This window comes from Podarcis pityusensis (assembly GCF_964106645.2).
Source record: "Podarcis pityusensis genome assembly, chromosome: 16".
In the NCBI taxonomy this organism is placed as follows: Eukaryota; Metazoa; Chordata; class Lepidosauria; order Squamata; family Lacertidae; genus Podarcis; species Podarcis pityusensis.
Window position 1 is genome coordinate 38525546 of NC_138041.1, and position 22986 is coordinate 38548531.

Sequence of the window (22986 nt, forward strand, 5' to 3'; positions counted from 1 at the left end):
AAAGAAAGATTTTTGCTTTGTTTTTCTTTTATGCTTGTAAATTACCTTGAGACTTAATATGAAAGAAGATTAACGAATTAATAAATTAAATAATAATAATGTGCACAACGGCATCACAATATCATTTCCAAGGGCTTTTTTTGCAGGGGGCGGGGGATATTGCACCCACCAAGGAGAACTCCACAGAGAGCAGCCCTTTTTTCCTGCAGGCAGTGCTGACAGGGGCTGAGACCCTGGACAGCTGCTGCCAGGCAGTGCAGACAATACTAAGCCAGATGGTTTGACTTGGTATAATGCAGACTCTCTGTGTTCCTATTTTGTATTTTATGTTTTGTCTCTCATGCTGGCCTGGAGGAACACAATTTTCTCCAGCAAAGGGTATTGCCAAGTACCTCTCATGGTCCCTCTCTGTGTACCGATCAAGCCCTTAGAGGAGGCTGTGTGTGCTTTTCTCCTCCTTGTAAACTGGTTGCAATATCTGTATCTGCAAGTGACCTCTTTTCTGGGCTGCGTTATGGTGCATACCCGCTGTTCTGTTCCTCGCTCCAGCAGGGCGTCGCATTGTTTGCTCTCCAGTTTCCAGTAATTATTTTGTACAAGAAACAATACCACAAAATAGTTCTTCAGAAGCCACAGCTTCGTTTATAACCATCCTTTTTATAGAGAGCTGACTGTGGGAGGGAGAAATTCAGTTTGCTTCCCTCCTGGGAAACCTTTAAACTTTTAGTATTAGGAACATTCCTGTGCCTTATTGAAATGGCTTTTGCTAACATCATGTTCCTTTAAAACTGCCCAACCTGTCCCCATTTACTACATCTGGCTTACCCAATTGAGGAGACTGCTTAAATACAGTTATTGCAATGGAGAATGTTGTTGAGTTACATTAAGTGTAGGGAATGTCGGCTATCTCTGTGTGTAGCTTGATGTGCTAATGAACTCTACTGATGTGTCTCTGGCTGTTTCAATGTTTAGCATTCATCCTGATCTGTTTGCTGGGAGGTTAGATGATATGTCAAAGCAAGAGTTACTCTACACTTTTTAGTACATTTTCTTGATTGCAAAAAGCCTGTGATTTGGGGGGAGTGGATATATTCCACGACTCCCAGTCAACAGCCTTTGAAATTAGCCAGGTGCCAGGCGCGTTTTGCGACTGGCTTGGGTCCAATTGTGTCCATGTGGAGATCTCTGGATGCCAGGTTGACAGCTGACATCTCCATCTGGCTGGCCCCTCCAGCTTTCTTAAGCAGGTAAGCAGAAGAGCTTACAGTGGTGCCTTGCAAGACGAAAAGAATCCGTTCCGCGAGTCTCTTCGTCTTGCGGGCTTTTTCGTCTTGCGAAGCAAGCCCATTAGCGGATTAGTGCTACAGTATTAGCGGCTTAGCGGGCTTAGTGGATCAGCTGATAAGCGGCTTAACGATAAGCTGATAAGCGGCTTAACGATCAGCTGATAAGCGGCTTAACGATAAGCTGATAAGCGGCTTAACGATCAGCTGATAAGCGGCTTAGCATCAGCTGTTAAGCAGCTTAGCCATCAGCTGATAAGCGGTTTAGCGGCTTGGGAAAAAGGGGGGGAAGGAAAAAAACCCCGCAGGAACTCGCAAGACATTTTCGTCTTGCGAAGCAAGCACATAGAAAATTCGTTTTGCGAAGCACCTCCAAAACGGAAAACCCTTTCGTCTAGCGGGTTTTCCGTCTTGCGAGGCATTCGTCTTGCGGGGCACCACTGTATTTAATTGCATTTATATCCCACCTTTTTCTTCAAGGAGTACCTGGTTCACCCCGCCTTCTCAGTTAATCTCTGTGAGGTAGGTTAAGAGACTGTGACTGGCCCAAGGTCACCCAATGAGCTTCATGACTGAGTGGGGATTTGAACCCTGATCTCCCAGGTCCTAGTCGTCTGACACTCTAATCACTACACCACACTGGCTTCCCAGAGTACTTCTGCTATGGGGCAACAACAGTGGTGCCCCGCAAGACGAATGCCTCGCAAGACGGAAAACCCGCTAGACGAAAGGGTTTTCCGTTTTGGAGGTGCTTCGCAAAACGAATTTTCTATGTGCTTGCTTCGCAAGACGAAAATGTCTTGCGAGTTCCTGCGGGGTTTTTTTCCTTCCCCCCCTTTTTCCCAAGCCGCTAAACCGCTTATCAGCTGATGGCTAAGCTGCTTATCAGCTGATCGTTAAGCCGCTTATCAGCTGATCGTTAAGCCGCTTATCAGCTGATCGTTAAGCCGCTTATCAGCTGATCGTTAAGCCGCTTATCAGCTGATCGTTAAGCCGCTTATCAGCTGATCGTTAAGCCGCTTATCAGCTTATCGTTAAGCCGCTTATCAGCTGATCCACTAAGCCCGCTAAGCCGCTAATACTGTAGCACTAATCCGCTAATGGGCTTGCTTCGCAAGACGAAAAAACCCGCAAGACGAAGAGACTCGCGGAACGGATTCTTTTCCTCTTGCGAGGCACCACTATATATAAATTAAGTAGATAAATAAATGAGGAAAAAAACAAAATGTCACTTAGAGAAGGATCTGAAATATTTTGCTTGAAACTTGAATTTGTTCTACTCTGGATTGTTTTATTTTATGTTTTAATGTGGTGTAAATGACTTTGAGATTTTATCTTTAAAATATAAAGTAGTATAGAAATGAAACAAATACAAATAGATCCCATTGCGGGGGAAAGGCGCCCAGGCATTCTGTTGTGGTGACAGTAACCCAGGTTTAAGGTGCCATTTGGCAATTAGCTTATATATCTGAGTTTCTAACACTGCCAGTCAACTATAATTGCGCAACCTGAATTTTCCAATGTGTGGTGGAATCAAACCCCCAAGGAGCAACAGTCGTCTTGTATTTCTAATTGTCCTGAATGGTGGTTGGGTGTTTTGTACAGGGCACATCCACCTGCTTGGCTCTGAGCTGGAGAAGAACCACTTGCTGGTGAGAATGGACCCAGCAGAAGATTCAGAAGTTGAGTTTTGTGGCTGGTTGGCCTTTTGGAGGTTGCTGGGTTGCTCATGCATGCTGTTTGCTTTTGTGAGAACTGATGGTACTATAAAGACAAGCATTACTTGTTCGGATGTTTGCTTGCCTTACTCCTCTGTGCACCATTCTGCATATTTATTTTTAAAGTTGACCAGCATGGCAAGCCTCCATTCTTGCAAGTGAATGGACCCTGTAAAAGACTGCCTTTGGAACATCCCACCACTTGAGGAAACGCAGAGTCCTGAGACAATATGCTTCAGATTGCTACAGTCTGGATCTGGTGACTCCAGGCTGCACAGAGCGGGGGCATCAAATCGAGCAACATGGTGCGTAGTAGTTTTGTAGTTTTGAACTCATGTTATGTTTGGACAGCTGTGCTCAGAAATGGTTGTGACGTTGCCGGAAGAATTCATGTCAACAGACAGTAGACCTCCAGGGCGCATCCTGTGGCCGGCCCTGGAGGCAACCTGGGAGAAAAAGCGGGTTATCTGCCTCCCCAGGAAGCTGCTGCTGCTGCTGCTGCGCTCATTGTAGGAAGCCAGCCCTGTGCATGCCGACTGTGTGACTTGCATGTGCTAAAGAAACATGCTGGATTGTCGTGAGTAAGAACCCAATAAATGTTTTCCTTGAACTTGCAAGTACAGGAGATGCATTCACACAGATTCTTTCTCAACTCAGTTTAGTAATTCTGGGAGAAATTCACAGCAGTCAACCTCTACGGACACTGATTCAGTGCTACTTCTGAAGATGGAGGTTCCATTTATCATTCACAATCAATGGCAGATAATAGCCAAATTCTCCACTAATTGGCCAGTCACCACATCTAGTGGCAGTGAGTTTCAACAGTTAACCGATAAGTGCTTCCTTCTGACTGCTGTTTATCTCATAGACAAGAGAAGTAGAAAAACATCTTTCTGTCCTGGTGGTTTCCAAATTTTCCCCCCAAGGGCCCACTTGAACATTACTGAGGGTCATGTTGGACCAGATACTGATTTTTCTGCCTTTTGTAGCAATTGTCACGTGCTGTGCTAGATGCTGTATCATTTTTAATTGGTTTTCTTTGCTTCCTTTATTTCTTATATTGCATTTTATTGTATTACAATTTGAATTTCACAGAATTGTAATACAGTAAAAAAGAAAAAAGAAAAAAAGGAACAGAAAATACAATTAGAAATCAGTATAAGTATTTAATGCAGGCACAGTTTGGGTTCTTTGCTCTATCTGTCTTCTTTGAAACCATGCAAAATCTATACCATCTACATTTGGACCATCTTTATTTTTAAAAAGCTTAAGCTTCCACAAATGAATGAAGGCCTGTGCGTTCCACGAAGAGCCTCCAATATCTTGATCCCCTTTGGCTGCAGCCCTCTTCTAGTCTAAACTGTTTTGTTGGTTTTGAGCAGGGAGTGATGTCCCAGGGAAAGTGGTTGGTGCGTTTGGCGAGGACGACATCTGAGTAATTGGAATTCCATTTGGAAGTGGGGGTTCCATTTGGCAGGCAATGGAGCAACCAATATAATTTGTGATTGCCACTGTGTGCTGTCCCTGCCCCCCCAACCTCATTTTGTCCTCCCAGCCAGGTTGCAGCATTGCATCCTTTGCTGATCTGTGCCCCCACCCTCGCTGGCCTTCCTTTCCCGGGAGGCTAATTTGGGAAGCACTGGAGAGGAGGGTATTCAAGTCATTAGGAGACCATTTAAACCCCAGGATGTGTCACAAGGTCCTTTAATTCCATTATGGGCCTTAACAAAGGGTAACGGGAGGACTTGGCTTTGTATTGTGCGTTAAGGCTGTGCCAAGCTCACAGGTCAGCTTACAGCCATGCGCCTTTTAAAATGTTCAGTCATCATTGGAAAATCTGGTTTCGGGCTTCAGGCCTGCTGGTGAGTCACACGCTTGTTGGATGATTTACGTCTACGCTCATGAGCAGCGCTGCTTTCTTAGAGCAGCCGGCAGTGTTGCTGTTGCATCTGTCTTAATCTTCCCGGGACAAAACAGCCGCCCCCCCCCCCCCATGTAATTACTTCCCATTTGGGCTCTGCAGCAATTCCAACATTATGGGGTGAAGAAACAGTTGCATGGGCAGTAAGAAATGCATTGATTATTTAAAGTCTCCTGTGAGCCTAAATTGCTGAGACTCGGATGAGGCTGGCACTGCACCTGGCTGTGCGATTCCGTGGTCTGGCTTGGGCTCAAGTCAGGCTCCGGTTTGGGTCTGACTGGATCCTTCAACCACTCCTGGCATGGAGGTGCAGCAGATTTGCCTTCCTTCAGAAGTGAGATGCCCAGAACAGTGACTCTTACAGAGTTACGGTTGGTGAGTTCCACTGCGGAGATGTGAATCATACTTGCCCACTCTAAACGAAGAATGCTTTCAAATACCATATCTTAATGAAGCTTGCCTACCATATTAATGCAAAGAAATAAAAAAGGTCCCTTAGCTACTCAAAATTTGGCAAACACTCGAGAGAGACTGACTGGGACGTTTTGTCATCTGTAGCAGAAAAGTCAAATGGCGCCAATGAAATGGCTTCATAAATTATATAGTGAGAATTGTTCAACTAAATAGGGGGCAATTACCTGCTGTTGAATGGGATCCAAGTATTGCCACGGCCAGAGTCGAGCAGCCTTGTCCTGCCTGACTTGCTCTGGAAACAATGCTTAATAGTTAAAGAGCAATAAGGCCCCCACGAATTGGCTGGCACCTGAGCCTCTCTCAGATCTGTGGCCAAACATGGAGGAGAAAATTGATTTTGTTTGCATTTTAATGAGAAAATGTCAGTGTCACACTTCTTGAACCAATATGCAAACCAAAGCACAACTATCCTTCAAGATTTGCTCTCTCCAACCAAATGATGTACACAAAAATTAGGGGGAAACATTCACTAAAGGCATATGTTAGTGAAAACACCGTAAGAGAATTTTGCTCATAAAATTTTTGCTTATAAAAATGTGTTATGTTAGTGAAAATACCATAAGAAAAAATTGCTCATAAAAATGTGCTAGTCAGAACACCATACAAAAATGCTATAAGAAATTAGTGCTGAAACGCTGATAAATTTGGATAAGGATGTTAAAAAAAGAAAAAGAAAATGTCTGTGGAAATGTGAACTGATTTTAAGGTTGGGAAAATGAGAAGTACTGTACAGAGAAGTGAAATTGATGGCTTCATCTCTCCCTTGGTATTACCTTGACCTTCTACTGACTCTTGGCTCCTTCCTTTCCTTGGGGAAGAATGCGTTAGACCTTCAAACAAGTAATACAATAATTTTAATATTTCCTTTCCAGAGAGGGAAAAACAGTTGTTCCTTATGGTTCTCTGGCCTGGCAACCAAATGGGCTCAGGTTAACATTGTCATTTCCTCTCTTTCCCTGCTCTGCGCCAGAAGGCCTAACAGTGGTTAAACAGGCAGAAATCCAATGGTTAGAGATAATGGGGATGCATTGGTGCGGCAGGAAGCTTTGCCTGTTGAATTGCTGCCTGTAATAAAGACACAAGCACACTGCCTGGAAGGAGAGGGGCAAATGGATGAGGTCTCAAACTATTTCTGAAGTAGAAGTTGTCTTTCTCTTGGAACTCTTTTTCCTTTTATGCCATTCCAGGTAAAAAATAATACACCGTGTATATTTTTAAGTACCCTCATTTTAGAAAGAACTGACACAATATGGAATCGTTTTCTCTGTGTGGGTGGCTTACTTATCTCAATGCTACATTTTTGTTCCATCTTCTCTCCTTCCACCCTTCTTTCATATAAATAGACGATGTTGCGTGTTTGTTGCAGATAAAATCGAAATCCAAATATTTTCTGTCTTCTGACTATCTCTTGAGCTGACAACCCATTGTGGGTGTCTCCTTTATTTATTTCAAAAGCTTTTAAGTGAGTGCTGTAGGCTTTTCTTTGGTGTTCTTCCATTTTCAGGTAGATGCAACAAAGCTCAGGGCTTTTAGGATGTGACTTGAAATGTTTCTCTAGGTCTTTATCTTGCCCGTCTTTGCAAGTTGCTTAGGGTGCTCAGCGTGGTTCCCCAAGCTGCCTGTTTTCTCGTCACCTTTGAGGTGGGTTAAGCTGAGAGGTGTTGATTGGCTGAAGGTTGCCCAGTGAGTTTCATGGCTGAGTGAGGATTTTAACCTGGGCCTTCCTGGGAACTGACACCTGAAGCCAGTTTGATGTTATGGAGATGATGATTCCTTGGCAGGGCAAGATGTCATGTCACAGAGCCAGACAGGGATGATAACAGTCAAAATGCCCTCTTCTGGAAAAGGTCCATGGGGTTGGATCCAGACTTCGCTTTCCGTGGGTGGACCCAACCCTTCAGAAAAGTGTAGGACTGCGGGAAGGTGGAATTTGCAAAAGTCACTTCCGCCCATCTGTCAGCAGTAGTGTCCCATGAGCTGAGAAATCATCCTATATTCTAATTCTAAGTTGCTAGCATGGCAGCCCTGTTAGCAGACTCATAGCAACCCCAAAGTTTGCAGAAGTACCAAAATATTTAGGGGAGACTAAGGGGAGGTGGGAACTCCCCCTCCAAAGTAGCCCACAGCAAATTGAGTATGCTCAGTGTCCAGCCTCAGAATACTGGTTGCCTTTTTTTTTGCTGGGAGTGGGAGTGGAATGAAGTATCGGGAACCCTCAATAGGACTGCCCTGCATGGCAACATTTTGTTGCAGCTTCAATTTGCTATAGCTATATAATGTTCTCTGGCTGGACACCTTGTCCCAGCTGTTAAATATTGTCTGTGCATGTATATAACATATACTTTAGCTACTGAAAGTTGAACACAATTAATGGCTTTACTAAAAATGGTCATTTGTTACGAGCGCAACGTTACTTGCATGTGTGCGTAACGACATTAATTATGGATCTAAAAGTACACAGAGATTGTACTTTTTACACTACCTGCCAACGAAGGCTACTGTTATGTGCAACTCCTGAAGTCATTCCAGTCCACAAAAGCTTATGCTGTAATAAATTTTGTTAGGACTTCAGGTGCTGCAGGAGTCTATATGTCTTCTTTTTATAGCTGGGTGCTGTTATTCTCATGTCTTGCTTGCAGCCTTCCTTAGGCCATGCGGGGATGGGGCTGAGCCCCTCCGATCTTAAGGGACGAGGACACACCGGGTCTCCCCCACTGGGCCTCCCTGCGGTGGCAGAGGGCCTTGTCAGGCCTACCACTGTGGCAGCCTTGTGGCCTCCTCCCGATACATGCGACGTCACACGTGTGTCGCACGCGTGATGTCATGCACATGTGACAAGCCAATACACCCCCCCCAATGTCAAGTGGAACTTGGCACCTTGGCCTTAGGTACCTGGTTGGCCACTGTGAGAACAGGATGCTGGACTACATTAGGGTTGCCATATTTCAAAAAGTGAAAACCGTTGGCCAATGTTGTTGATCTCTCTCTCTCTCTTGCTCTTGCAAAAAAATAAAATAAAAAATAGAGACCTCTGCCCTCAAGGATCTTATAGCCTAAAATCCAAAACAGGTGAGACCACACAGAGGAAGTTCAGGAAGGTGGAGGAGGCAGAGTGAAGGGGTGGAGAAAAGAACTATTTCCATTTATTTCAGTTGCATATACCTACAGTAGGCCTCATTTGCACTCTAAAGCAGTGTCATACCACTTTAAACAGCCAAACATCTTCACCTCGATGTATGTGAGTCAGCTGGCTGATCCTGAGGACAAGGCCATTAATTTTCCAGAACCAGTATACTTCTTTCATCTCAAATGTGAGCTGCTGATAGGCACATGCCAAGCTTCACCCCGGCATAATTTATTTCAGGTGCGTAATGTAATCGTTCTCTATTTTCAGGCCTTTTCTTCTTCTCCTTTCCATGAACAGGATTCCAGATCCTTAAGCTTGAACATGGGAGGAATCTGCTGGTCCAGCACAAACACTTTATTCATTTTAGGCAATGCAGCGGCTGGAGCGTGTTCCGCGGTTGGTTTTGATTTTGCAAAGTGTATTATTTTTAAATGTAGTTGTTTTGCTTTGTGGAGCCGATGCATACTGTAGGCGTGGTTCTTAAAAATAGCAGCAGTGCCATGCTCTCTGCTGCAAGTCGTGTAGCCTGCCTTTAAGAGAGCTTTGTTCCCAGTTCCTTAATGCCACACGTTCCTGTGCCTGGATCGTTCTTTTATTGCTTTGCTTACAGAGCCACTGCTTTTGTCCGAAAAGTTTTAGGGGGCTATGTCAACCCAATCCAGCTATGTCCTTTGTGTGAGTGCATGTTTACTTTAAAAGGTAACTTAACTGCTGATCTTCCTTTCCTTCTCAAGCTAGATGTAGATTGATTTCTTTTTTAAAAAGAAGTCTCTGATCAGTTAACATTTCTGCAGCATTGCATTTTGAAGCTTATCTTTGCAACACTTACGGACTCAAAGCTTGTTTGTGAAAGGAAAAATTGAGTTTCTGGTTCTCCAGAATTCTAGACCAAATTATACATGAATTGTGGATTTCACTTACCCTAGGGGTGGGGAACCGGGCATCCTCCAGATGTTGTTGAACACCCAGTAGTCAGTAGTCAGGGATTATGGTAGTCCAAAAACATCTGGATGTCCATAGGTTCCCTGCACCTGCTGTAAGGTGCCAGAAGACGCTTTGTTTTCTTGCAAAAGACTGACACAGCTACTCTTTTGAGGGGGCCCACTGACAAGAGCTCTCTAGACTTGCTGCAGTGAGGACTCCCTGAGGCAGGAGGCCCATAATACCTGTCTTCCCCCAGGACCCTCCAAAATGTGGAACTGAAAGGGAGCAATGAGACGGAATCAACAGCCACAACCCTAGTGTTGTATTCCTTCTCCCAGCTACACAGGTGTCTGAGGAGAGAAGCCAATGTTGAGGGTTCTGCTTGCAGGCTTCCCACAGACATTTGGTTGGCCACTGTGAGAACAGGATGCTGGACCAGTTGGGCCACTGGCCAGATCTTATACCTGATACACATGATGGCAATCCTGTTGTGTCTCCATGCACGTAGGGGCATACTTGGGCTGTTCAAATTAAAAATCAATAAAGGTAGACAAGGCAGAGCTGACGCTAGGAGAGCTGGCCTTTATCACGCCATGATCAATTAGCGCCGTCCTCCAGCTGCTTCTGAAGTCCCGTCTAGTCGGCGGAGGTGTTGAGCTACATTTATTGGTTGCTGTTCCATGGAAGCATCAAAATGTTGTTTCCGAAGCATTTATTTCTATGCCAGTGTGTTGAAGATAATATTTCCACATCAGCTTGTGTGCTGAGGAACTGCATGTCTGTAAAGAAGTCTGGGGCTGCACCCCCCCCCATACATTTAAAGCACACTCACCCCCAATAATATTGGGAACCGTAGTTTACCCCTAAGAGAGCTTCAATTTCCGGCTTAACAAACTATGTTTCCCTTAACAAACTATAGTTCCCAGTATTCTTTCTTTTTGGGAGCGTCCTTTAATTGTATAGTGTGTCTGCAGCCTGGGGCATCTCCCAGTTAAAAGCATCAGGGGGAGGGGGAGGCCGCTGTCTGAGGCCCTGGAGCGCCACTGCCAGGCAGGTGGTCTGAACTGGTAGATGGCATTTTATTGCGCTCATCATACAAGTGCCCATTGTATGCAAGGCAGTGACTGTGGGGTTGGGTGAATCTCTAAGTTGTGGTTTCTCATTTTTCTGTTTTCAGCTCAGTTCCCTACAATTCCAGATCAACTTGTGGATTTTTTTTTAAGTCGTCAGGAAAACTCATCAAATATACATGTTTGTATGACGTTTTACCTAATATACACATTTTTGCTGAACAGTTTCCCCTAACAATGCATTTTTATTGTTTTCACTAATACAGTACATGTATATGCACACTTTACCCAAGTATCTGTATTTTTTTTACACATTACTTGACTGGGGAACTGTGTCATAAAATTAGAAGTGCAGATTTTGAGAGATGGATGGGTTTTGATTCACATGCTGTTTTGGAAAGTATGAATTAGGTTGCTTTTAAATGTGAACTGAATTGAACCTCCCCCATCCCTGCCTGGGGGTCCTGTCTGTTCCTTCTTTACCCAGCTGTGGCACAGATGTTGAATATCTAAGTGCCCTGGGTGATTTTGGGTGGATAATGAATTCAGCGGAAATTGAACTGGGGGTGGGTTACTGGAGTAGAATATTGATTTGGGGGAATTAATGGTATTAAACTTGCTTTAGAAGTGACTGGGAGTAATAGAAGGGGAATTGAAATGATTTTGAGTTGGATCTATTGGAAATTAATTCGGGGTAAATGAATTAAAGAGAAACTGAATTGGGGAAGGGGGGGTCAAATTGGAGAAATTATCTGAGTGATTTGGATGAGTTTTATCATAGTTAATTTGTAATGTTTCCTTTTTGCAGTAACTCTCCAAAGCTCTCAGCAAACGCCTTAAGCCCACGCTTGTCAGAGAAAAAAGTACTACATCATCTGCATATAATAAAATCTGCAGGGGTTTGTTTGACAGACTAGGGTAGTGAGTGTGTTTCACTGGTAGGCTTCCTGCCAAATAATTTATATAAAAATTGAAGAGAGTAGGGGACACATCACTGTTTCACGCCATTGAGAAGAGGGACAGAGTGGGATACATGGCCTTTGCTTTTCCATTTCACCCGCAATCAAGTGATTGGAGGAGAAATCAGTTGGGTTGCCTTTTGTCGCATTTGATGTCTTACTCAACATCTATACATATACATCTGTACGTATTAGCAAATTTTAATGCAGATTTGACACTGCTGCCTGCATGAGCTTAGAGAGCGTAACTAGGACATTCCCCAGCACTTCAATGGTCTGCTTTTCATGAGGAGAAAATAAGAGCCCTGTTGGCTCAGGCCAGCATCCTCTTCTCACAGAGGCCAACCTGATGCTCACAGGGAACCCACAAGCAGGACCCAAGTGCAACAGCAGCACCCTCCTACTAGGACTTGGCGATATATCAGTATATCATCCAAAACCAGTTTGAAGTCCATTTTGTGATATTGGTTTCATAATTTTGACCTGGCAATATATTGTGAATCATGATGTATGTGTGTGTGTTATGCCGAAATCACGATGTGGGGAAAACCGTAAAGCCTGCCAATGCCTCTACATAGCTCCATCCTTATTTCAAGCACCATGATATATCGGTATATTGTGATGTTTCGCTGGTGATATATCACGATGTTGAATACCAGGTATCGCCCAGCCCTACTCCCTACTTGTAATTCCCAAGTGGAGGAGGATTGGTAGTGGTGAGCAAGCTCTCTTCAATCTGTTGTTGAATCATAGAATTATAGAATAGAGTTGGAGGGGTCCCCAGGGTCATTAATCCAACCACCTTCAATCCTGGAGTCTCACCACTACTGATCTTGTCAGCCTGTGATAAACTGAGGAACCTCATTGGTACTCCAGAACACCATTTGAAAGTCTCTAGACTGCCACCAAGTCTTGAGTAAAGGCTACTTCAGACAACTTATTCAGCAATCATTCTGATTTGCTTGTACAGAGTTTACATGGTGGTTAGACTATGTTTAACTTTTACTGAGCATTAATTTTGTTTTGTTGATGTGGAGGTTATGTAACAATGAGAATCTCTTCTGATTTGCTTGCAATGTGTTTACACTTCCTGTTAATCATTAATTCACCCTACAATTTTAAGTGCATTTATTAAAAAGTGAATTTGTTACACTAGGGCAACAGAGTACTTTAATCCACTTTTTTAAAAAAATCTTTGATTTTCCACTTGCAAATGAATTAGATATCTTAAAAAAGGAAAGAGAAAGAATAATATCAACAGTAACAACAAATTGGAGTACAGAGCCATCACAAAAAGAGGTGAAAATATAACCTGAAACCACCCCGTTGTGGTTCATTGCATGTATGGTAGTCAGATGAAAGTGTCATTCCACAGTGTTCCAACTGGCGGTTGGAAGCCATGCTCAATAGTTTGTGCATATTCAGTACAGGACATCATTTTGCATTAAAAATTGTGTTTATCTGCCCAGAGTGGTGCTCCCAAACCTCATGACTGCCACTCTTGGTTCCTCTACTCCTCAGTTCACTTTGCATTTAAAAGTGAACCTACCTAATTCATATTTTCCGAAACGGTGTGTGAACTGAAACAGCCATATTTCAAAATTCACAATCTTGTGAATTTTACAACAGAGTGCTCCCGTGAAGTTATATGTTCATAACTCTTAAATAAAAAAGCATAACCTATAATGAGGTGTGCATATAGATGTACATATTAGTGAATATGGCATGCAAAATGTGTTATACAGTATTAGGGAAAATCACTTTGCAAAAATGTGCATGTAAGCTAAAATTTCATACAAAATCGGTGTTTTAGGAGAAATTCACCCTAAAATGCTAATAAATGTTCTGAGGACTTTAAAAAATAAACTGATATGGAAACGTAGAAAACTGAATTTAAGATTGAGAAACTGAGAGAAACCCAAACTGCCAGCTTCATCTATACCTGACTTCAATCCATTAACCCACTTCATTAGAATCTCTACTTCATTTCAAAATGGTAGAATTGGAGGTTGGCAGGAGACTTGGTCTAAGCCCGGCCTGGTTGAATGTTCTTTCAGACTGGCTCTGAATAAACAAAGCAACGTTGTGTAAGGGTAATGGAACAGAAGTGCATCACTTCAGCGCAGGAATTTTTAGTATACAGTTGAAAAGATTAAAACCTTTTCCGCAAGCTGTTGGTGAATCTAAAGAGCCAACAGAGATCTCTACAAATGTGAAGTGTCACCGGGCACAACCCACTGAGAACTTGAAGAGGAGCCGCCGTGAAGTGGCCGAGCACATGCTCTGCATGCAGAATCTCTGGCGCCTTGAGATAGAACAGGGGAATTAATACCTTTGTCTGAAACCCTGGAGAGCTGTTTTGACGCTTGGTGTGGGGATGACTGAACTGGAGAGATCATTCATCTGATCTTGCATCGGGGAGCTTCCTGTGCTGCCTGGGTGCACGACCGCGAAAGGAATGGAAGCACATTGCTGATTTCAGGAGAGGTAGGAAAGTGTTATTTTTATGGTTTGTGACAAAGGATCTGTAAACTGCTCTGGCTGTTAATATGCAATCGGGCACAGTTCAAGCTTTTGCTTTTAGCACTTAAAGTGCTAGAAAAACTTGAGATCAGGGTATCTAAGGGGCTGCCTCGCCCACCGTATCCCTGCCTGGCAACTGCGCTCCTCAGATGGGGCATGGCGGAGAGTACCGTATGCTTCAGGGATGAGCTTAGCCTGTACTGAGAGTTCCTTCTCCAGCTTTCTGGAATCAGTTACCAGCCGAAATGAGACCAGTGCCTAGTATGGTGATGTTTAGGTACCCACTGAAGACATTGTTTAACTTAGGAAGGCTTTCCTTGCAGTGTAACCCAGTCATTTGTGGGTTACATCTATTTTATATCTGATGAAATTGCTTTGTTGTTTTTAGAATTTGTATGGCTGCCTTTTTGGTTTCTAGCATTTGTGGAACTGATTTTATTGTTCTTACAGTTTCTGTTTGTGTGTTTTATTCTGTTTTTATTGTGTACATTGCTTTGGTGGCTTTATGTTGTGAAGCAGACTGTAAATTTGCGTACTGTTAATAATAATTAATAATAACAACAACTGCCACAACTTGAGAAGGAAAGGAGAACAGGCAAAAAGTGAGACAATCTCTGAGGTGCACTGACAGTGGTTTATTGGCCAATGTGTTTCCAAGCCTTGCAACTTTTCTTTAGTGTGAAGGAATACAATCTCCAATGCTATCTCAACCTTTAAAATAAGTATGGGATCAGCATGGGGTGCCCTTGGTCAGTAGGACCCACCCCTCATGCCTCTACTAGCCCACTACTTTATTAGAATTTTTCTGATGTTCAAATCAGTGGCTGCTTCTGGAGAGTTCAATTTTAGTTTCTCACAATACCCCCTGACATAGTGTTACACAGGGATGCGGGTGGTGCTGGGGTCTAAACCACTAAGCCTCATGGGCTTGCAGATCGGAAGGTCAGCAGTTTGAATATGCATGATGGGGTGAGCTCCCATTGCTCTGTCCCAGCTGCTGCCAACCTAGCAGTTCGAAAGCATGCCAGTGCAAGTAGATAAATAGATACTGCTGTGGCAGGAGGAAGGTAAACAGCATTTCCATGCGCTCTGGCTTCTGTCACGATGTTCTGTTGCGCCAGAAGCAGTTTAGCCACATGACCTGGAAAGCTGTCTGCAGACAAACACCGGCTCCCTCAGCCTGAAGTGAGATGAGCTCCGCAACCCCATAGTCACCTTTGACCGGACGTAACTGTCCAGGGGTCCTTTACCTTTTACCTTTACACCAGGGCATTGTGTGAAATTTAAAATGGAGGCTTCACCAGATGCTAATCAGAGGACAATTGGTAAAGACCATTGCTGCAACGGGGGCATTTTTCCCATGGTGCTCTCAACTCTTGAGTTGGTTTTGCTTTGAAATAATCTATAAACCAAGGAAGGAGGAAGGGCCAGAGAAGATTTTTTTCACTTCTTCAAAATTTATGCTGAAATTTGATAGATTTCCCATCACTCACTCGCTCACTCGCTCACTCACTCACTCAAGGCCCTATTTACCCCTAACATGCCCTTCCTTCAAGTCACCTCCTACCTACACATGACGCACACGTCATGCTTAACGTAGATTACTTTGGAGCAAGCTGCCATTGATCAATCATCACAATTTATAACACTCCCACTCTACCGCCATGCCTCTCTGGTTTGGAAAGTCCCATTCAAGGTAGGGCAGATTAGTTCTCCTGTAGCGCAAGAGTGGGTAACCTGTAGTCCTTCAAACTCTCTTGGGCTCCAGCTTCCATTTGACACAGCCAACATGGCCAGTGGTGAGGAGTAATGGGCACTGTAGCCCACCACTAACTGGGGGGCCAAATGTTCCATATCCCCCACTATACCACATTTAAAACCCAGCCTTGCAAGTGAGTCCATAAACAGTGCTGACCTAGGAAGGGGCAAGAAAAAGAGCCCATTTTCTCCTAGTTTACCAAAGCACACATGCCTGGTTTCCTTTAGCTCGCCACAGGCGATTGGGAGGGCGGTTATTTACATGTCTGCTTTAACGGCACAGTAGTCAGCACTAATTTGTTAAATCCCTGCCAGGACTTGGTTCTTTTCGAGTAAAAAGTAATGTGGGGGGAGGGGGAAACACATTAAAGCACTTTTTCCCCCAGAGAAGCAGGAGGCAGAACATGTTGGGAAACAGGTGGAGTTTATCACAAATGAGATAAAATTGGCACATTAACGCAGAAATAATCAGAGGTGCAAATAAAAGGTCTTAAACAGGGGAGCAGACTGGGGAGGAGGACTGTTTGCTGAGATTTGGGACTTTCACTGCAGCGCTTGATTATGCAATTTCTGTAGTGCATAGAAGTTTGCTAGCTCTTTACTTGTTGAGTTCAGAATATATAATTCCTATTGCAGAAGAGCAAAGAAAACGGGTTAGCCCTCAAAAATTTCCAAAACCAATGAACTTTTCTCGACAACTTAAGTCTTATTGACGAGGCATGATATGAAAGAAGATGTCAGTGGTGTCCCTTGTGTCTAAACCCATTGCGTGTGGCCTTCTGTGCCACCCAGTATGTTCCTTTCTTGAGAAGGGAAGATAGAACCTTGCTGGTGTCCAACTCTCATCAGCCCCAGTCAGCATGGCCAGTAGTCAGGAATGATGAGAATTGTAATCCCAACAACTGTGGCCTGTGATTAGCTTGACTTCATATTGATCAGCTAGTTACTACTGCTTTTGAATATAAAAACCCTCAAACTCTTAACTTCTAGTATATATTTTGGAAAGCTGTTGTCCTCTACGCATTTGGACACATCTTCAGATATTGAAACCCAATTTTTGCATTTGGGTTGTTGAGATCAAGGAGCAGGTTTTCATCTGTGTTTGGATAAAATTGGGCACCATTTTGAATCAAGATGGTGTACGGAACCTTTCCAAACTTCACTGAATTTTTTTTGGGGGGGGCATTTCTTATAATTCATGATCAACAGCAGGCACTTTCCTACTAGTACTTGATACATGCATTTATCCGTCTGCAGTCCTGGAGTTCTCAAATAAAATGTTAATCAGTTTATTACTAAATTCTCCCAGCTACAGCCCTTCCCCAGACAAAACCTCTTTGTTTCTTTCTTCTCAAATTATGCATCATATTGTTCAGTTCCCTCAGTGAAGTGTTATCAATATTTCCCCCCCCTCTCTGGACTCCATCTGTGCTATCTGAGTGGCTTTGCTAACAGGAAAAACACCCTTGCACTGACTTTCACTTGCAAAATATGACACTCATGGGTGGGGCGGGGGGGGGGCGCAAGAACTCTCTTTTCCTGGTCTGTGTCCAAAGTCAGTTCTTGTTATTTAGACCCTGTAGTATTGAATCACTCTTTCACTTTCAAAACAGTCTGAAACCTTTAGCCAAATGTATCAGACATGCATTGAACATAGTATTTGGACTTAGGCAAGCCAGACTCTTTCTGCCTCTGCTACCCCTCCCCATGTCACAACACCAGTCATTGGAAGCTACAATGGATAATACCTTTTTCAGAAAAACCACACAGGCATCATGCATTCGCAATGTTTCAAACATTCTCTAAACAGCAATATACATGCTAGATACTGTCGTCAATAAATATCCAATTTTTCAAACAGAAATCAGCATTCAGTCCTTCCTCATGAATTGTTTACATTTGTGGTTTTAAAAAATCTTTCAGTTTGCACATTTACTCAGAACTCATTTAAAATAAAGCAGCATTAAAATCCAATAAATAACAAGCAGGCATAGGTAAAAAAAAAAGGACCAAAGTGCCTGGTCTTTCCATGTATGTTTTCTTTAAACTTGGTTCTTTGTTCTCATATAGAGTTTTTATCATGTGCTAGGCTAACAGTGCAAATCCTCTACTCAGCAGTAAACCCCACTGAGTTCAGTGGGACTTGCTCCTCCGTATATGCATATAGGATTGAGGCTAAGGGCTCAAATTTTCCATAGTATAATTGGGAGTCCTCGCAGTATCAATCTACACCAGCTGTAAAAATGTTTTATTGTCAGCAAAACAGCTGGGAAAACCAGACACACACGCAGTCACGCCTGTGTTTATGGCCTCAATATCGATTTGTTTCTGAAATATGTCATATACGGCAATGGAAATGTTAGGTTTTGGTTTTTAATTTTTTTTTAGACTATATTTTTATTTAAATTTAATTTTGCTACATTAAATGCATCTCTCATGTATCAGTCTCATCTCTCATGTATCAGGTTGCATGCTACTGGTTTCAAATCCAGTTGCTAGGTGTCCTCCCAGACCAGTTTATATACATTCCACACAATCATATGGAAGGGCTGGCTGATGTTGCATGGGTGCAGGATCCCACCCTCATCTGTGGCTGAGCCAGGGGACTGAGCAAATGTGCAAACCAGCTCTTACTACAGGCTTGTACGAGGTGCATCTAAGTGACCAGTCAGAGAGGCTTCACAAAAACCAATCGCGAGTAGCCTGAGAGACAGAGAACACATACAGTTGGATAGGCAGAAATTACTATGGGCTACTTAGTTTGATGGACTTATTTGCATGGCTGCCTTGGTTACCACCATTTGGTGTAGCAGCAGGTTTCTGGAACCCACCTTACTTTCTAGGGTTGTAAGTTGTTTAAAATTGCTCTTACTCCTGTGTTGCAACCTGCCCTGGGACCTTGGGATGAAGGGGAGGTAATAATAAATAATAGATGCACTGGAAAGCTAGTGACCGTGTGTGTGTGTGTGTGTGTGTGTGTGTGTGTGGTGGGTTATGTGGAGAATGACCAGGCATGGAGGTAGCCAGTCTATCTAACTTAACAGCTGCATGTTTAAAATGGTGCGTTGGAGAAGTTTGTGTGGATGGAGACTGTCTGTTGATCTTGGACAGGGAGAAAGGAGCATGTGAGGGTGGCCACTGCCCTCTGCTGTCCCTTGCCTCACCCCTCCCCGGTTAAATTTCCATGAGTTAGAGCGATGACGATGTTTCACAGCTTGGAGCCGAAATCCCCAAAGCGCTCCTTTGGCCGCCTGCTGTCACGTATTGAATTTTTAACATACCAGGGGGAAGTCTGCCGAGCCTCTTGGATGATGCGGAGTTCAAAAGCCTCCCTAGCAGCCTCCTGCTTGTTTGTACAGGGGTGATTAGCCAATGCATTTGCTGCCTGCTCCCGATTTCCCTCCTGCTTGCTTGTTAAGCCCATGTTGCTTTGGCTTCCCTCTAGGAGATTGATGTTCAGGGACTGGAGCTGACATCCTCCACTGCCAATGCTGCCCTGAGCTCCTCCAGCATACAGACACATCAGGTGGTTGTCTTGTGCCCCCGAGGTAAGTTATGTGGCCGTACCTCAAGAGAGAGAAGATGCCATCTGATTCCTTTGTTTCCCTCTCCCTCCAAATTCTAGCAAGGCTGTATTTCTGGCTGCATATTGTTTGTGCTGGGGGGGGCGGGTCGTCACTTTCTGCACCCAGCTACAAGGATATACGAACTTTGTGACTGCATTAATCAGGTAAGGTAAACAAAATACTTACAATTTCTCCTTGTGTCATTTATTCAGCTTTTGCTGCTTGCAGTTCAGGACAGATTGTGACAAAGATTTTTTGTTGGCCCTCCCCCTGATCACTGGAAATGTAATTTGGCTACCTTTCTGGCTTTTGAGACCTCAGCGGGCATTGCCCACCTGCTTTCATATTTTTACAGTCATAAGGGTGGGAAACGTTTTTTTAAAAAATAATGAAAACGAAAGCTTTTACATCATGAAACTGTTCTGGGAACGCATTTTGGATCCTCCACTCATGAATTGCAGCATATGGACAGCCTTGCATGTATGAAAACAATATTCTGCTGTGTATAGTGCGGAAAAAGGTGGAATTATGCAACTGAGATGGGGCCTTTTCAGTAGTGGGCCATGCTTGTTGAATGTTATTTCCAGGGAGGCACGCCTGGTGCTGTTTTTAGGTTCCAGGCAAAGGCTTTTCTCTCTGTTGGGGCTTTTAGACCTCAAGTGTGATAGGATCTGTAAGTCCTGATCTGTTCAGCTGTGTTTTTAGAACTTTGTTGGTTCTCATTTGGTTTCAGTGTAAGTCACTTTGGGTTGCTCTGTGAGAAAAGAGACCAAAAAACAGAATAAGCAAATACGTTTAAATAAATACAATCCATATAAATCATGAAAATATTATTTGTATATCTTGTTTTGTTTCTGCTAATTGTGGCAAGGGACAAAGGTCCATACAACACATAGTTAGTTACCTTTATGCAGGAATTCCTATCCATCCATCTTCCCTAACCTCCTCTGCCACTTCAGGGCTTCTGAGATTTCACTGGGAATAATAGAAGAGCTAGAAGGTTCTAGCAACATTTCCTAAGGAGGGAGAGAGGGAGGAGGAATTTGATCTGCTTTCACAGCAGGCTGATTTGATCAGATGCCCCCCCAAACGTGCAAATCGCAACACAGCAACGACCTCTGCACTGCAAACTTCTTTGGGTTTTGTGATGCAGCTTCAGTGCACAAGAAGTCTGTACATAAATATGTATTATACATGAAATATGTGTATTTCGGGGCGTGTTCCATGTTTTAAACATGTGCATTTACATAAAATACATGTACAATTCAGATGTGGACTTTTCAGGTGTGTCTTCCAAAAAAATTAACAAATGCAGAGGATAGTTTTAGATGGAAAGGACATAAAACTGAGTGCCTTTGAGACTGAAATGGGATGGAATTACTTACACGATCCATTCCCTCTTACAAGGTCCAGCATTCATACAGTCCCAGAGAGCCTTGGCAGGCACTTCTCCATGGCCCAGCCCCACAGCAACCCTGTAACATCCATAGAAAGGAAACCTCAGGGCGGATGGACGGCACAATTCCTTGCCACCTCCATGTTACCCCTCTGCTGGAGGCCAGCAGCACCCATGGCAGAAGGAATCTCTCAGTTTGTCTGAACCTCTCTACAAATGTCTGAACTCTGGAACTTGTCTGTCTGTGACGAAGTGGCTCTTTCTACCATTCCAGCAACATGTGAAGTACTGTAGGTCTAAATATATCTCCCGAATGTGGTTAGTTTGGGGCTGCTTCCTTATCTGTCTCCTTTCTAGTGAAAACTCCTAGCTCTGCACGTGATTCAGGCACCTCATGGGTAGAACTAAGAAGGAAAGAGTGGGTTGATGCCTGTGGGCTCCCAGTGCAAGGTTGACTGACTGCGTACTTCCTGTTATCAGCAGAAGGCTCCAACTAACTTTGCTGGTTTTAAATTTATTCTTTTGCTTTTAATCTGGGATTCTCTTCTGTCTTTGAAAGCAGACGCCTGAAATGTCTGCCATGCTTGTAATGGGTTGTCTGTAGGAGAGAACAAATGCACTATAGAAATGGTTATACAGTGGTACCTCTGGTTACATACGCTTCAGGTTACACACTCCACTAAGCCAGAAATAGTGCTTCAGGTTAAGAACCTTGCTTCAGGATAAGAACAGAAATCGGGCTCCGGTGGCATGGCAGCAGTAGTAGGCCCCATTAGCTAAAGTGGTGCTTCAGGTTAAGAACAGTTTCAGGTTAAGAACAGACCTCCAGAACGAATTAAGTACTTAACCCGAGGTACCACTGTACAACTAAGCATTAGAAAAAGCATTTTGCCCCGTCTGGGCTAGTACTAAGAAGAAGATTCCCAAAGGATCTGTTTCCTTCTTCTTCTAATCAGATTTGTATGCTGTGAGAAGTTCTGCTGATTTTGCAAAAGATAGTCATGACAGGATTCAGTTGCTCAAAATGATTAGAGATGGGGATAAATTTGATTCAGTTTTCTTTGAAAGCTGAATTTATCAAATTGGCCCTTTCTGAAATAATATGAGAACCAAAACACAGCCATCCATCAAAACTGGCACTTATCTATGTGCCCTAATGGTGGCCAAGAGACTGATACTGATGAACTGGAAGAATAAAGATAGGATACCCTTTAATCAATGGATCAACAATATGACAACACTTGCAACTTAGGAATGGACCGCTTACGGATGTAGACTTTGTTTGGATAAACATGACAACATTTGCAATGAGTTTATACAGAAATTAGTAGAATATTAGTGTCTATCTACATACACATTAGCAGCGGCGTAGCGTGGGTTGTCAGCACCCGGGGCAAGGCAAGTAATTTGCGCCCCCTAACCCCTAACCTGCCGCCGCTGCCAGCTTCTTCTTGCTGCTGCCTGGTCTGGTCTGGTGTGGTTCTCTCCCGCGCTCAGCGCTGCGCTGGGCGGCCGCTGCACTGTCCCTCCCCCAGATAGTCCCTCGCTCTCTCTCCGCACCGCACGCCTGGCACCCACCCCCTCCACAGTGGGCGGCGACCCAGTGGCTCGGATCGGATTCGCACAGCCAGCACTGCAGTGAGAGAGAGAGAGTGAGCCAGGTAGGGGCAGAGAGCTGCGGGTGCGAGCGCCCCCCCCAGATGTTGCGCCCAGTGCGGCCGGCCCCCCCTGCACTCCCCACGCTACGCCACTGCACATTAGGATAATAAAACTGTTTCAATTTATATTAGAATGCATGGGAGGATATTACATTGTGTGTGTGTGTGTGTGTGTGTGTGTGTGTGTGCGCACACCCCCCCCCTTCATTCTTTTTTTCACTTCCCCCTTTCCCCCCTGTATTTCTTTATAATTTAAATTCTTTCAATAAAAGATTAATATTATAGGAGAGCCACTCCATTCCCCTGATCATTTCAGTTGCCCTTTTCTGAACCTTATCCAACTCTAAATTATATCTCACATGCACATTAGGCAAGCCTTGACTTTTTTTAACCTTTTGGTTTATATATAAGCATTGGGGAGGATATCAGCAGATTACCCATTCACACAGATTTGGCAAGAGACTTTGAGGCCAACAATCTGACTGCTGATTTGGAAAGTGTCATACTGGTACTTGTGGCCGTCTGACTCACTGAATTTGATGACTTATTAGTTCATAACTACATTCTCCTAGGTATGTAATGGCTCCTTCCCTGACTCCAGGGTGGGTG

General features: G+C 43.8%; 1 protein-coding gene across 7 annotated transcripts in view; it reads left to right on the forward strand.

Moving 5' to 3' along the window:
- The window catches only part of PITPNM2 (phosphatidylinositol transfer protein membrane associated 2), a 212604-nt gene that overhangs the window by 12193 nt on the left and 177425 nt on the right, over window positions 1–22986 (forward strand). For 6 of the 7 annotated variants that reach the window (XM_080985034.1, XM_080985040.1, XM_080985041.1 and 3 more), the window contains exon 2: window positions 19203–19305. The gene's annotated coding sequence lies outside the window, so the exon portion shown is untranslated. Of the gene's footprint in view, window positions 1–13943; window positions 13964–19202; window positions 19306–22986 lie in introns of those variants that run through there. The other variant, XM_080985036.1, reaches the window with a different exon arrangement.